At 38.0% G+C, this 17,653-nt stretch overlaps 1 pseudogene; it reads right to left on the bottom strand.

Annotated features, from left to right (window-relative positions):
* Positions 1-4,475: 4,475 nt before the first annotated feature.
* Positions 4,476-5,049, bottom strand: LOC131513194 (transmembrane emp24 domain-containing protein 2-like; annotated as a pseudogene).
* Between the last annotated feature and the right edge of the window lie 12,604 nt (positions 5,050-17,653).

Raw genomic sequence — 17,653 nt, forward strand, 5'->3', positions numbered from 1 at the left:
GGAAAGTAATTGTAAGTGACCTACAATTCTCTCTGACTTATAACTTCTAAAAACTTAAGCCTTAGAGCAAATTTAAAAGAATCGTGGAACTGGTGGAGAAAAATATTTTTATGATTGAGAAACACAGTCTAAATGTGAAAGGAGACAGATTTTCCCCAGATTAGGAAGAAATCCACTCTCTGCACCTCTACATTCTGTCCTCATGGTTGAGAGGAGGGGAAAACAGAAGTGTCCCTTGATCGGCAGTGGAGACCTAGAAGCTATTGCCTAGAAATCCCCCGTGAGATGTAAAGATCCCAGAAAAAGTTTTTTTAAAAGTTACAATGGTGTTTAGGCAGAAGGGGCCATGGGCAGACTCATGAGAGGATGTTTGCACTCCAGGCATGAGCAAGAAGCAGCATTGGATTTGTGGGCCTCAATGAGTCCTGCAGGAATAGCAAAGGAGAGGCAGACAGTCAACTGAACACCTGACTACCATCCATCCCCACGCTCTGACTCTGCTTACCAAAGCTGTGCTCTGACACCCAGATGCCTTCTTCAGCACTAAAGCACCACTCTCCCAGCTCCTACGGGTGCTGACAGCTGACTCCTTGCAGAAATGTCACAGGTGAATAAAAACATCTTGGGGCGCCTGGGTGGCTCAGTCGGTTAAGCGTCCGACTTCGGCTCAGGTCATGATCTCGCGGTCTGTGGGTTCGAGCCCCGCGTCAGACTCTGTGCTGATGGCTCAGAGCCTGGAGCCTGTTTCCGATTCTGTGTCTCCCTCTCTCTCTGCCCCTCCCCCATTCATGCTCTGTCTCTCTCTGTCCCAAAAATAAATGAAAAAAAAAAAATTTAAAAAAAAAAAAACAAAAAAAACATCTTAAACAAGTTCACAGAGCCTTCTCAGAGACAGCCGGTATCCAAAGACTGGCAAATGTGGGTGTATAAAGTCCTGGCTACTTTACTCCAAATTAGGATAATTTGAGACCCATCAGAGTCAAGCTACCAAAAAAAACGGGTGAGAGGAGGGAGGGAAATTAATTTATCAAAGACAATAATTATTCCTAATAGAGTGACATCAAAATTGCAATTAAACACAACTATAATGATTACTTAAATAAAAAGTTTAACTCCAGTGGGATATAGAAGAGATTGGTAATAGCTTTGACTCCAGGGCAAGGAACTCTGGATAGATGTATTTTTAGTAAACTTTGATTCACTGTCATGTCGAGAGATTAAACCCTTAAATAAGGAATAGGAAATTCTTTGTGACAACATTCTACATATATTTCAAAAGTTCTGTAATTCATACATGTATACAGACATGAAACATATGGCCTAGAAACCCTGTTATATATGCTAAAGGGGTCTTAACTGATAAAAAGACATTGATATAAAAAAATACATGTGATGCATTTGGTTAAATTATTTCATGATATGTGAGAATTTCTAAAAATGTCAAAGAAATCGAAATGTCTTACATAATATGTATGATTAATAAATAAGTAGATAATTTATTTTTATTCACAGCATAACTTACATGTTCAATTTTTATATTCAATTGTGCTTGCTTGAAAATTGAGGAGATTTCTAACCCTGTTTCCCCTCGCCCACAGGGGGATGTAAGCAGGTATATATAGTTGTAAGTCAGCGAGCTTTCCTAGGAAAAAGGAAAAAATAAAAATAACATTGAGGATCCTTTATCGTGATGTCCATTTAAAAAGAAAAAAAAAGGAGCAAACAAAAAAATCCTTATTCTGGGGAACAAATGACAGAGATAGGATGCAATTCAGAGCTACCGAGGATTAACCTAACTCAGAATATATATGATTGGCAGGCGTGGATTTGCAAAGCACTTCTACTGGCTGCCCCTCAAATAGCAAGTACCAGCCAGATTGACCTCTACTATGTACATCAACTCATCCTGCTGTTTTCCTCACATCTCTGCTATTGCCGGAAGAGAAAGTCTATTAAGCTTTTTAAACTAAAGCCCGTGCAATTGTTAAGTGGATAATCTACAGTAATCCTCAATTGTTTCTCTTATTTTGCCCCTCACTCCATTTGAGCCCGCTTACGGAACTTCTGCTAGATTTTCACTTTGATGAGGCTGCAAAGGGGGTCTCAACATATTTAGAAAAAGGATGAAAAAATGATGCCACATTAGAAGGCTACATCTATACAACACATAAACTTTTCTTTCTCTCCTGGCAGAAAGTTGTGACAAAATGCAAAGCATTGCTATGCTGAATTGCTCCATCTTCTTGGAGATGCTTGCTGTCCTCACCTAACATCTTTTATTATCCTACTCCGTGTGCCCAGGGCCCCACCACCAAGGTAGGAGACAACTCTTTCAATAAAGGATATGAAAGATACATCCTTTTGAAAATATAAGTATGTTCATGCCCTGTTCTTACCTGAGAATCTTAAGTAGATCCTATTTATACTAAATCCTTTCCTGTGATACACAAAACTTCATATAATCTCACCTGCCTGTATCACCTCTGTTCTTCCTTCCTGCCTCTCATTCTACAACTGTACCATACTCTTCTATATTTCTCTCTTTGCATGTACTAATCCCTAACCATCCACCAAGAACCAATTTTATTAGTTTGTTTTTAAGAAGAATTGATTATTTGTTGAACTGGGGCAGATTAGGTAACAACGAATTTTAAGTTTACATCTTTTTTTAATATTTGCTTGAGAGAGAGAAAGAGAAAGAGAGAGAGAGAGAGAGAGAGAGAGAGAGAATGAATGAGAACAAGCAGGGGAGAGGCAGAGAGAGAGGGAGATACAGAATCTGAAGCAGGCTCCAGACTCTGAGCTGTCAGCACAGAGCCCAATGCGGGGCTCAAACTCCTGAACCAAGAGATCATGACCTGAGCTGAAGTCAGACATTTAACCAACTGAGCCCCTCAGACACCCCCAAGCTTACATCTTGTAATTCAATTTTGAAGTGCTTTCATACACACACACACACACACACACACCCTGGCATTGCAATAGTTGTCTTAAGGGAAAATAGTCACCTTAAACTGTTGTAAGTAATTTTACCCAAGACTGAAAAGCTGTTTGTCCTGAACAAGAAAACCTGTAACAAATTCAAATTAATTATATAAAACTCATTAGTTTTCTCTTTATAAAGAACCCCCCCCCCAAAAAAAAGTACAAGTAACTAATATACCTCAGTCACAATATAATTCTGGATCATCCCCTCACCACTACCAAATGTTTCTTTTATTTTAAGCCTGTTATCAGAGACCAAGAGAATTTTTTTCACTTTATACAAGACAAAGCTCACATGTGCCAAAAAAGAAAGGCCCAAGAGAAACAAAAACAAAATCCTAGTACTGACAGTGATATTCAGTACCCTAATTAAACAAAGGCCAAACTGCCACTGATAAAACAGTGGCTGTGTATCATGGCAATTAAATTCAAGGGACTTTAACCCTTTGGCATCAGAAATCCAGATTTTCCCAATTTCATGAATGGGTGTTTCCTACATGCTGAGAGTAGAGAATGTGGATGTGCCCGCACAACAAGGAAAGAGGTACTGTTTGTTGCAATATAGAGAGAACTAGCTTTAGGGGAGACTTCTTACAAGGCTAGGCAGAAACCGAAAAATGGTTATTAGCTGGTTGTGTCATCAATTTAATTGGAAGTGGTTGAGTCCTAAGGTTCAAAATACCAATTTGGTGTGTGTGGGGGGGGTGTAGTTGGGTTAAGACTTATCTTTAAAGAAAAAACAAGAGAGACAAGTATAAAAGTACCAACCTGGTAACATACTCCAGTCAGAGCTCTGCCAACAGGATGGGTACAAAATGTCAAGATTCAGACTGTTGCTTCTCATAAGGACTGAACAGAATGAATCTTTAATACTTTAACTGCAGGGTAAGGGATCCAAAGAATGCAGTCCTTTTAGTTAAAGTACTGTCAGTAACGTACTATTCCAAACAAACCCCATTTTATCGTGAAAACAAAAGGAAGATATAATCGGACTATATGCCTATCTTTCGCTTACAGGGTTTGAGTTCTGACAGACCTGTATAATGCAGGCAGAATTCAAGTAAGAAATTATGCCAATCGATTGTCAGATCTTCACTATAACTTTCCTAAAAAGGCGTTTTCACTCGATACCTTTTTTTTTTTTTAGCTTATTTATTTTGAGAGAGCAGGGAAGAGCCAAAGAAAAGAAGAGAAAGAATCCCAAGCAGGCTCCACACTGTCAGCACAGAGCCCCATATGGGGCTCAGTCTCACAAAATGTGGGATCATGACCTGAGCCAAAATCAAGAGTTAGACGCTTAACCAACTGAGCCACACAGGCGCTCCGCCCCCAATATCTATTAATCACAAAGAAACATAAGCTGTGAATATACAGTTCCAAAAGTAAAATTATAGAAACTAATGACATTATTATGACCTAAATATTTGGCAAACAGTGAATTATGATTTTGAGATCATCAAAAAGAGGCTTTCTGAACAATCTTCCACACTTCACAAAACTCTCTTCATGTAGATCTGTCCCAGTGTCGTGGCAACTAGAACAAGAGCTTCAAAGAAGGACGAAAGGGCCACTCTGCTGTTTGTGTTGCCACTAATCACTCTGTGTATTCTCTTCCGAACTTGTATGCATTCCTGCTCATGCTTTACACTTGTCATTGCCACTGCCAACTCATCAATCATTTCTTCTAGCTTGTTCTCATGAGCTTCTCTTTCCATGTCTTGTCCTTTGGGGACTTCCCCAATATCAGTGGTGAACAACATTCTTTGGAGTCATGGTAGACATCCTGTCTCTAAAACAAAACTGAATATGTTCCATCCATATGAGCAGCCAGTATGTATTTCCCACTGATCAATCTGTCTCCTTTATAAACTCTTTTATTGTCAGGCCCTGTAATTTCCACATCTATGTCCAGGAAGCCACCCTTGGCCACCTGGAAGATGAGGCCCATGTTGGTGCCTGAGGCGACCCGCACTCCTCTGCATGCACATCAATGCCGATAAAGTAGCCCAAGGCTGTGGCCTGAAGGGTGGCCAGGAGCACCAGCCACTCAGGGATCATCACCATGGTGAGACTGGGACTGAAGCCAGGACCCAGAGCAGGGCTTCCAGAGCCACCACCACCACCACTGCCTCCTCAGCCACCATCACCTCAGCTCCTTCATCAAGAACCAATTTAATCATCTCTGTTATCCACCAAGCCTTCCCTAACCTCCTCTGCTGAAACTGATACTCAGCCTTTCTCTACGCCGCCTCCTGGAGTAATCATTATTTCTGCAGCTACTGATGGGATTTTGGAGTGACGGGGGTTTGGAGGTGACAGCAAAGAAAGAATTCTTGAAGACGTCTGTGGTGCAAAAAGGTAATTTTATTACAGCACTGGGACAGGACGAGTGGGCAGAAAGAGCTGCACTGGGGTTGTGAAGAATGACTGGTTATATGCTATGGAGTTGGGGAGACAAAATCAAGAGGAAGGTTCTTAATGGGATCTATATGCTAAAGAAGACTCAAAGATGACTGGATGCCTAGCTAGTGTCAAACTAAGGTTGTTTCCCTGTAGAAAAGCATTATCATTAAAACAGTAAGCAGTTCCTGGAGATTAGGCTATTGATAAGATTGCCTCTTTCTTGATAAGATTGCCTCTTTCTTGTAATGTACTAAAATGTTTGTAAACTGATGGAGACTCTATCAGTTTAATCCTTTGTTTTCTGTCCTTTCCTTTGTTCATCCAGGAGTGCCTGAAGAATATCAGCCATCTCCCACTTGGGGGAGCGGGATATTGTTAGCTTGTGTTTGGCCCTCAGCTTGCCTTATGCTCCCTCCATCAGTTATCACGTGGTATATCACAACATATGTTTATACAAACAAGTAGCTTTCTCATTACAATATAAATTCTTTGAGTCTAAGAATTCAAGCTTTTCCATTTTTATACTCCAAATACCTGTCATAGTTGAGGAAGGCTTATTGAAGAGATTGATTGAGATGTTTAAGTACACAGTAACCACACTCTTTTCAAGGAGATGCATGAAAAACACTTGAGTGTTTTCAAAATATTTTAAAGCTTCAAAGGCAAGACTTCAGGGATACACCCTCTAAAAAGTATTTCAAGAAATAGCCATGACAATATTGTAGGAGATTAGCAAAGCTGGAGGAGCAAAGCTACCTGACTTTGAGACTTACTATAAAGCAACAGTAATCAAGACAGGGTGGTATTGGCAGAAGAATTGACAAATAGATCACTGGAACAGAATAGATAATGCAGAAATAGACTCACATAAATACAGCCAGCTGATTTTGGATAAAGTAACAAAGGTAATACAGTGAAGCAAAGATTGTCTTTTCAACAATGGTTGAATAATGGAACAATTGAACATCCACAGGCAAAAAAAAAAAAAATGTATCTAGACAATGATCTTACCCTTCAGAAAAATCAACTCAAAATGGATCATATATTTAAATGTAAAATGAAAAGCTATTAGACTCCTAGAAAATAACATAGGAAAAAAACTTAGACAAATTTTGGCATGACCATGACTTTTTAGATACAACATTAAAGGCAGGATCCATGAATATAATAATTGATAAGCTAGACTTCATTATAATTAAAAACTTCTGCCCTCTGAAAGACAATGCCAAGAGAGTGAGAAGACCAAGCTACAGACTGGGGGAAAATATTTATAAAAGACACATCTGATAAAGGACTTATCCAAAATATACAAAAAAGTCTTAAAACCCAACAATAAGAAAATGAACAACCCGACTGAAAGATGTAAAAAAGACCTTAATACACACCTAACAAAGAAGATATATGGATAGCAAATAAGCATGTGAAAATATGCTCAACATCAAGTGGCATCAGGGAAGTAAAAATTAAAACAACAGTGAGATTCCACTACATATCTATTAAAATGGCCAAAATCCACAACACCGACAACACCAAATGCTGGTGAGAATATGTAACAACAGAACTCTCATTCATTGCTAGTGGCAGTACAAAATGGTATAGCCATTTTGGAAGACAGTTTAGCAATTTCTTAAAAAACCAAACATACTCTTATCATACAGTCCAGCAATTGTAGTACTTAGCATTTACCCAAAGGAATGGAAAACTTATGTCTACACAAAAGCCTACACATTAGTGTTTATAACATCTTGATGCATAATTGATAAAACTTTAAGGTAAGGAAGATGTCCTTCAGTCAGTGAATGGATAAATAAACTGTAATATATCTAGAAAAATGGGATATTATTCAGTGCTAAAAAGAAATGAGTTACCAAGCCATGAAAAGACATGGAGGAATCTCAAATGAATATTTTTAACTGAAAGAATCCAATCTGAAAAGGCTGTATACTGTATGATTCCCTTCAAAAAAACAAACAAACAAAAAACTACGGAAAGAGTAAAAACCAAAACTATAGAAACAATAAAAAGACAAGTGGTTGCCATGGATTGGGGAAAAACAAAGGATAAATAAATAGAGCACAGAGAATTTTTAAGGTCATGAAAATACCTTGACTGATATCATAGTGATCGATATATGTCATGATACATTTGTCCAAGCCCATAGAATGTACAGCACCAATAATGTAAACTATGTAAACCATAATGTCAACAGTGGACTTTGTGTGATTATGAGGGATCAATGTAGATTCATCAACTGTAACAAATGTATCACTTTGGTGGGGGATGTTGATAAGGAGGGAGGCTCTGCAAGTGTGTGAGCAGAGGTGTTAGAAGGTGGAGGAGGGGAAGTATGCTCCACATTAGGAAGGCACTTTGAGACCAAAAAACAAAGCAAGTCCCTCCTGCAGTTTACACAATTTTATTCAAGGTAACTTACTGACTGGGGATCAGGCAGGCAGGCGATCCAGATGCTATGCAGCTATTCTCCCCCAAATCTGGATCTTAATCTACTGATTGTATAAAAGGAGAGGATACTAGTTATCTAAAGTGATGCCATCTGTGTGCTAGAGGAGAGGGAGGGGAAAGAACTATGTTATCTCTACTAGTTATCTGACCAACTTTAGGGAAGATCAGAACAAGCCTTCCTGCACTGAGGTCAGGATATACAATAACCTTCAAGGGGCCTGGAACATGTAGCCCCAAGGAAGGTCATTGCAAGTGTGTAAAAAAGACAGAAGGCCAAATATGGTCAGTATTGTCAGCATCCCTACAAGAGGTATACAAAAAAATCTTTGCACCTTCTCCTCACTCTTGCTTTGAAGCTTAAACTGCTCTAAAAAAAATAATAAAGTTTTAATAAAAGAAAATGTTTCAGGCAGTGTCTGAATTGAGACCACGTGGATTACAATCAAGCCAGATGACCAGCTTCTAATGACCTCATAGCACAACCTTGCCCTGACATATATTGTCCACACAGCATGGCTGCTCTGTAACTGCTAAAGTAGCTGACACCAATGGCCAATGGACAATACCTTGCTTCTTGCCTCTACTACATGTAAAGGGAGTGGTTACCCCACATCCAGGTAATAGTGTATTATTCTGTTATGTGCTAGACATTATAATTTCTTCATCCTCACACCACCCCTGTGAAGAAAGCATGATTATTATCACCGTTTCTCAGCTGAGGAAACTGAGGCAGAGAGCTTAAGTAGTCAGATGAAGACCACACAGATGGTGTGTGGCAGATTCAAGATTTGAACTCGGGAAGCCTAGCTTCTGGGCTTGGACCTGAAACCACTCTCAGTCACCACAGACCCGTTGTAGGAGTCCTCTCCCACAGAGTCAGAATCCTAGGCATTCCAGGTCTGTGCAAATGCACTCAGAAGGGTTTAAGACATGAAGTCCTGAAGGACGACCACTAACCTTCTGTAGCTTATTTTGTAAAATGGGATTTCAGGGAGGGACTCATGACAGTAACAGAGGCACAGCATTTTTTCTCTTATAAATTTATTCACCACAACGTTTTATGCCTGAACACATAGTTTGTATGCTCATTGCACAGTTATAAATAGATACACTCAATCTGGTAAAATGTACAGAAAGTGGGCAGAGTATTTATAATCTTGAGAAAATGCTTCAAAAAAGAATCCCATTCTCAGGCTCTTTTGGCTCAGATATAGGGACATTCATGGACCAGATTCCTTACCTCTTGCTTGGTATCCTTGAATGTAGGTATTCCAGTTTGAGTTTACTTTTGTTCCTAATACCATAGCAGTTGGTACATCCTGGAGTTCTACAGAGTTCGTCTGTCTAATTTAGATATTCTGATGTCCAGGCAGTTCTTACCATTAAGGGATGATACTTCATGGGCATTTCTGTTGAGATATTTCTTCTCAAAAGCCAATTCCATTTTACCCACCTACATTTGAAAATGAACCATTTAATTCATTTATTCTAATCTTTTTCTTTTCAGTCTAACAATTTTATAACATAAAATAAACTCTACACTCAGTATGACAACTAGGAATAATGACTGGCATTATTTTTGCATGTCACTTCACAATATTATTATCATTTTTTCTTAATAATATAAAGTTAATACCTCTTAGTTATTTCAACCATTCCTATTTAAACTAGTACTAAATAAAATTAAATTCATAGTATCCTTCTAGACTCAGAAATTGGAGTATTTCTTAATACCATTTTAGAATATGATAGCATACTGGTGGTGCATTATTAGGTAGAAAAATAACTGGTTAAGAAAAACTGGATTAAAAAAAAACTGGATTTGGGAGGTGTTCGCGGGTATCTCATTTCTGCCCAATTTATAAGCACTGGCTGCCTTTTTTGAATATCTATTCAAGAACATCTGTATAGGAAACAGGATTATAGATTAGTGTCTCCTTTTGGAGCAAAGGAAAGGCTTGCTTACTGTCCAGTGTAATATAGAAAATGTCTCTCTCTTTGGGGAAAAGTTCTGGCACATGAGCTGCCATAATAGAAGATGTAGGTTCCCTAAGCTTGTGGCCGTCCTCCTGCGGTACCACGTACAGGCATTACTTGGCCCCTTTGTGTTGTCCTGTGAGAGCTGTGTACTCCCGCTATGCTGTTGCTATGAGCAATGGTTTGTTGTTGTTGCCCCCCCCCCCCCGCCCTGCTACGTCTGAGCCAGAAGTCCTATGTCTTTAGTGAGCATCCATAAAACTGTGGCAAGAAAACTTGTTAGCTTGCAAGTAGGGTAACGTCTCAGACCCTTCTAAGTTATTGACAAATATGATCTGAAAAATTTAACGTTATTTTTATACATATATACATGTGTGATGTGGGGAGAGAAAAAGAGAAACTAAGAGGAAATGCTAATAGGGATAGGATTTTATGATTTTTGAATTCCACTTCTTTTTGTTTGTCCATTTTTTGCCACTGATATAAACATAAAAAAATCAATGTCTCATACAAATAACGTAGGTATACTCTATTGTCAATGTGAATTATATCTCTTTTACAGTTGTAGTTTCAGTGCTTTCAAACTTAGTAATATAAAGAAGTTGTTAATTTCTCTATATTCTTTTACATCCTACCACTCTCCAGCATTTTATTTGTTACAAGGGTAGCTGATTGTATTGTGTTTTGTTGTGAGGCAGTATTACCATCAACAAATAACTTTAGAAATGAGTACTCAGAGTTAGTGGTGCTTGTAGTTGGTAGTAATACATAATACAATATGTTACCAGAGTGTATTACATAAAATACCTATATAAGCTACACATCATATATCTTCTTTGTTGTCTATCAAATTTATACGTGTTTTATATATGCATATGTTTCCAGTTCACATTTTAATTGGGCAAAACTTCCAGATAAAAATACTACTAATAGTGTTAACAGGTTACCTTACCTTGACTATGATTTCAACAAGAGTAGCTTGACTGTTGTATTATTAATTAAAATGAAAGCTTTCCTTTTATTTGTAGTTTAATGAAGTTTTATTTTGTCCTCCCATTTTTTGAGATGAGTTTTAGGTTTTGTACTGGGTTGAAGAGTCTCTCCCCAAGTCCACATCCATTCAAACCCTAAGAATGTGACATTATTTGAAAATTGGGTTTTTGCAGATGTAATTAGTTAAGATGAGGTCATGCTGGAGCTTTCCTTCCCTCAACTTCCATATTTAATAAGTGGCATGACCTAGTTCTACCTTCAGAATACTTGAGCTTAACCACTACATCCAACAAAACAAACACACAACAGCAACAAAAACATCATAGACCAAGCCACCATGATCACACGGCCTTCTTAGTGGTTTCTCTGCTTCCAAACTTACCTGCCTACCTAAGGTGCCCTTCCAGTAATGAAACACAGCCATTGTTATTCTCATGTGTGAATGATATTATTAATGGTTTCATATTATATTTAGAATATAATGCAAACTATTACCATAACCAAGAAGATGTTTAAAATCTGGCATCTGCCAATGTCATCATCCTCAACTCCTGCAATCATGCCTCTGGATTTCTAGATTCCCAGCTCCACTGGCCTTCTTCCTGTTTCTCCAACACGCTTTCCTTCCTTGGGTCATTATACTTGCTATGCCTTTGCTGCAAATGCTGTTCCCTAGATCCTTACATAGGTGGTTCTGCCTTATCCTCCAGGTCTCTTCCAGGGAGGCTTGCCCTGACCATTTCAACTAACTCAGTCCCTCTAGTATCACTAACTCTTTTCACTGTAATTTTTTCTTACTGCCTTATCACTCTCTGAAATTATATTTTTGTTAATTTATTTAGTCTTTGTCTTACCCACTAAAAACTAAGCTTTCTAAGTTCAAGAACCTGCTCACTTTGCTGATAGCTGTGTTTCCAATAAAATGTCAGGCACATAATAAACATTTGGTATATGTTTGGATGAACGAATAAATGAATGTTTATGTAAACGTATCTAATTTGCACATTCTGTAACACATCCTTCTAGAAGCACCACATAGTTTTTCTTGCTACCACCCATGGTATACCTACTCCATGTTTCAGAAAGTATATTGCTTAACTTTTGCTACATAACAAACCATCCCAACACAGTGCCTTGGTCTATTGCATTTCTTCAAGTCTGGGCCAATTCTACCAATCTTTCTGCTTGTGGTCAATCTGTTGAGTGGCAGTTGTTGGCTGAGGTGTATCATTTCTCCTCCATTCAGTGTCTCATCCTTCCAGCAGCTTAGCTTGAGCATTTTAACATGATGTCCCTGGGACCCAAGGGCAGGAAGTATTTGTCAGGTCTCAGGTTGGGTTACATTTGCTATTGTCCCAGTGGCCAAAGTAAGACACATGTTCAAGCCCAGATTCAGGGTTTGAGGGTATTACATATGGGAATGACTACTAGGAGATTTGAACAAACTAGGCAATATTACAGAAACAATCTACCACAGGTGGAAAGCCACATAGCCTGTCTATATTAATTTCCAATCATATAATTTTCCTGGTTTTGTGGGATACTGATGACTAAAAAGTCAAATAATGGAAGAGAATGCGAAGAGTGGAAATTTTCTTGCTCTCAGAAAGTTACGGATTTCCAGTAGGTAAATGTCCATACACCTCTAGTTGGAAAGTGAAATGGAATCACAGTGCAATGGGTCACCTCTCTACCTGCCCATTGGGGGCATAATGGGGATCAGCTCAATTATCTGCCTGGATGTCCCATTTGTGTGTGATTATTATAACTTCCTGCTGAAATTTGGAATATTATATTTAATTTCCCTATGCTGCAGATATTTTCAATCCTAGGTTCTGTGTATTTCCTTGACTTGTTCAAATGAAAAGGAGGTAAGGGGGAATCTGGCACTACTGCTTGCCATCATCATAACCCTGAGGTGCTTTCCACATTTTTCTTTATATTAAAACTGTGCCTATATTCAAATCTATAAATATTGGTCAAGTGTTACTTTTTTGTACAGATTTTAGGAGGATATGATTGAAATAAAATAATCTGTATGATCAGTAATTCATTATTTCATAGAAACCATATCTTGTGTTTCAGAATGAAAGTTTTTCGGGGGGTGTCCTAGGCCATGTGGTTCTGAGAATACATTCCATTTAATCATTAAAATAAGATGTAATACTGATAAATTCTAATTCTCCTTCTCTCTCTCTCTCTCTCTCTCCCTCTCTCTCTCTCATCCCATACCCTCCTAACTTAAAAAAAGTGCTCTGCTAACAGTAAGCCCATTTTCCAAGTTATTCATTCTTCATTTACTTTGACAACCCTTATCTTGGAAACGTTCTCCATAGACATTTTCCCAATTAAACATGTCTCCTATCAATTGTTAAAGAGTAACACAAAATTAACAAGTATTGGAAAATAAAAAAACTCTTTGATAACTTATGACAAGTACAACTGAAAAAGTTCCAGTGGTTTCAGAATCTATACCTTTCGCACTTTGTTGTGTGTGTGTTTTTTTCCTTTTCCCAGGTAGTTATTTTTAATAGGCCTGAATTTTTATCATTCTTCTATGTGTTTAGAGTGTTAATGTTTTAATACTTCAGTGATACGTGTGGAAGAATTTTTAAAATTCAGCTCTAAACGCAAAAATTATTCTTAAATACTCTGTTTTGACTAACATCATCTAATGTTAAAATCTGGTTTTACTACATTTACTACATTAGAAAAGAGTTTAAGGCATAGATAATCTCAAATTTGCTGTACAGGAGAGCTCTGTGATCTCTAGCCAGAACCACTTGTAACATTTTGTTCTTCTAAATAGCTTGCAGTCAATGGTCACTGCCCACTCTTCCCAACTAAGCTAAAAAATATTTACTGCTTCATTTAATTTTGCATTTATCATTCAACAAATATTCATGGAACCCTTGAAACAGGCGAGGCAGTCATCTAAACCCTGAAAATACAAAGATGTATAATACAAAAATTTCCTACTCAGGAAAATCACATCTTTGTGACGGATATAGACAAGTAAGCAAAGAGTTAACATCCCAGGCTGTAACAGAGACATGAAATAGCATCTCTGGGAAACACAGGAGGAGGCAAAAGCAAAGGAAGGAGTCATTTGGGGAGATACGCAACAAGCTGATCATGTAAAAAGGCCAATAAAAGGCCCAAGTGAGAAGGAAGCTATGAAGACAAATCTGAGTTAGGAACTGGAAGGTGCTGATGGGGATCAAACAAGAAAGCTGGAAGACTATTCAACTGAGTCCTAGAGAATCTGGGTGAATGATAAGTTGCTTTGAATCTTCATACGCTTTTACAATATTATGTTCCATTTAAAACACTTTAATCATGACTGCTAGCCTACATGCAAACACATTCTTCCATGTCCCTGTGAGAAATAATTCTACCCTTAGCCAAGAGCCTAGCATTCCAGAAACTTAAGTCGTGATACAGAAATCCAAATTCAATTCAACACCATCTGCATAACCAGCTGTTCACCTCCCATATTTCCTTCCTTTTCATGTACCACATGTTCACAGGAAAAAAGAAATTATGAATGAAAATGTTTTCTGTGCTTTGAAGTCCTACATTTCATTATCCCAAAGTCATTTACTGATATTCTCTGAAAGTGTTGTTTACGCCACCCAGAGAAGCAGATTGTATTGTCTTGGGGCAGGAGTCAGGTATTTGGTAACTTTTAACAATGTCTTCATACTAAGATCCTAAAAGCACATGCCAGAAAACCAGTACATGTGCCTGGTGATTTGTTGGAATGGTTACAACCAGCAAGCCCCTTGGCAGTTGGCAGGCACTCACCAGCCCCATCACAATTTCTGAGTCAGGCTCTTCTTTTTGTCCTATGCTTCTTTTCCAGAGGATTTGAGCTCCTGTTCACACATCTATCCATTTATTCATCCACAAACATTCACATAATGCTTATTACATACTCGGTAGACAACAAAATACAACAAACATACCTTTCAAGTATTGCCAATTGTTCAAAGGGTTTTTTTTTACTCTTTTATTCCCCTTAGTCACTGAAGGTAATAAAACTACCTAATGTATATGGTAGCTTTCAATACTAAATGAAATAGTGCAAGTCAAGGACTTCCTAAAATCACAGACTGGTGGGGCACCTAGGTGGCTCATTTGGTAGAGCAGGAGACTCTTTTAAGTTTATTTATTTATTTTGGTAGGGAGAAAGAGAATTCCAAGCAGGCTCTGCACCATCAGCACAGAGCCCGACACAGGGCTTAAACTCACAAACTATGAGATCATGACCTGAGCCAAAATCAAGATTTGGACGCTTAACCAACTGAGCCACCCAGGTGCCCTGAGCATGAGACTCTTGATATCAAGGGCATGAGTTCAAGCCCCATGTTGGGTGTAGAGATTACTAAAAATCAATCAATCGATCAATCAATCAATCACAGACTGTCCCATAGTAAGTATTCATTGTGTATTTGTTATTATTATTATAATAATGCAAAAAACAGGACTAATACATAGGCCATAAATTTTATGACTCACAACAACACCTTTATGAATAAAACTATTTCTAAGTATTCTTACATAATTTTGCCTTGTCTATATTGGCTACACACACACACACACACACACACACAATTATCCAATATTAGAATGGTATTACAGCCAATGCAAATGATGCAATTTGGTTTTTTTAATGTGTAGTTTATTAAAACAAAATACAGTTTGCCGAGGATTATATTTACTCCTCATTTCAGTCAACCATTATTGGAACAAAGGTATGATTTGTTGCTTTGCTGGTGATTTTTTTAAATATAAAATTTATTATTCCATGGAAACACCAGAAGACACATCAATAAAATTATAATATATTATTTAATTAGATAAATCCTAAAACTAACCTAAAAATAACCAAACTGCATTGTTGAAAGGACTTTGAAAGACAGGGTTGAGTCTTGATTCATGCCAAGTAAGCATCATGAAAGATAGAAATTAAACATCTCATCTCTGTTTCCTTTTCTATCTGTTCCAGAACAGCATGCCTTCAAAGCATCCTGGTGTAACATATTTTGTGCATAATTCTTATTTGTTCCTTTTGTTGTCCCTGATTATTGCTATAGAATACCTGTGCTTCACCATAATCCTCCAAAAAGCACATTTTTCCCCTTTTATTTTTGATCTATGATTTCCACAAATTAAAAAAAAAAAGTAGAATAAAAAATGTTGCTTAAAGACTATGAACTTGAGGTCAGAGGAGTCACAGCCTTCTTCCCTTCTCTGTTTTTATCTTTTAAAAAATGGGAATAATTAGAATCCTGGAAGATATTATAATATGGAAACCTATAAATATTTTATAAGCTTGTGTCTTCAAGTTATACTTGGGAGAGTCTATCACCTGTGGCAAGAAGTTTTATTATAAAGGTTACAGGAGCCATGAAAATGCTATAAGTTTCTCTATTATCCAGAAACCCTAAGCAACTGGAATACTGGAACAGAATTTCTGGTCCTCATAATTTATCTGTAGTGCATTTATTGACATTTAATTTTAAATGTCATTCCCATCACAAACAGATCCAAAAGTTGCTGGGAATATCTGGCAAATTAATTAGAGAGGATTAGCAATTACATGAGGGTTTGTGGTTTTGTTTAAGAATGTGAGCAGACACCTCAGAGACAGAGAGGAGCAAACAGGTGTCTCTGCAGACTTGAGTCAGAGGCCTGTGTGGTGAAGGCTGAGGCAAAACCCGAAGGCGCTGTTTTCAAAAAGGACTATCAGTTGAGGTACAGGCTGCACTGATTAAATCCCTGGACAATAAGTGAGGAGACTTCTACTTGTTTCTGCCTGGAACACTCATCTAGTACATCAAGAGTCTTCACACATCAGTGTTTTCCAGATGGGCAACAAAAATGACCCCAATTAATCTTCAAATGGCTTATCAGGCAAAGGTCATCATTGTGGAGCTAATGAGTCATGGCAGGTATTATGGACTGAACTGTGCCTCCCCACCCCACTCCCTTCCACCACCACCCCCACCACCGCCAAATTCATATGCTGAAAGCCTAACCCTCAGCACCTCAGACTGTGACTATATTTGGAATTGGGGGTCTGTAAAGAAGTGATTAAATTTAAATAAGTCCTTTAGGGTAGACCCTCATCCAACTGGACTGGTGTCTTCATAAGAGGAAATTCAGACACATGGAAGAGACATCATGCACAGAACAAAGACCATGTGGGGAAACAGCAAGAAGACAGCCATCTGCATGTCAAGGAGAGAGGCCTCAGAATAAATGAAGCCCACTGACACCTGGATCTTAGACTTCCAGCCTCCATGCCTGTGAGAAAATAAATTTATGTTGTTTAAGCCACCCATTCTGTGGTATTTTGCTGTGGAAGCTGTAGCAAACTAATATAGCAGGAAGTCAAAACACACGGACTGTGACTGTAGTTGACATATTGGTTTATAAACACACATGCAACAAACCTTGGGAGTATTCAGACATACGTGAGAGAGTGGAGGCCCAGGAATCCCTCAATGTCTTTATCAGCAGAAATAACGAGGTCAATCTCATAGGATTTTTGTAAGGATTAAATGAATTGATATATGTGTTATTAAACTGTGTAGCAATACAGGGATGTATGTAAGTGTTAACTATCAGTATTTTTATTATTATTTTCATTACATATTTCTTACTATTATTATACTAATTTGAAAAGACACCAGTCAAAATATTGACTCAATCTTCGCAAAAATTCTTAGGTGACTGAAACATGATAAAGTTTAGCTACTCAAGTTCACACCATCAGTAGGTAGACCCAAAGTCTGACCTTAAACATTACAGACCCATATATTAC

Source organism: Neofelis nebulosa, chromosome 5, assembly GCF_028018385.1.
Source record: "Neofelis nebulosa isolate mNeoNeb1 chromosome 5, mNeoNeb1.pri, whole genome shotgun sequence".
Taxonomy (NCBI): Eukaryota; Metazoa; Chordata; class Mammalia; order Carnivora; family Felidae; genus Neofelis; species Neofelis nebulosa.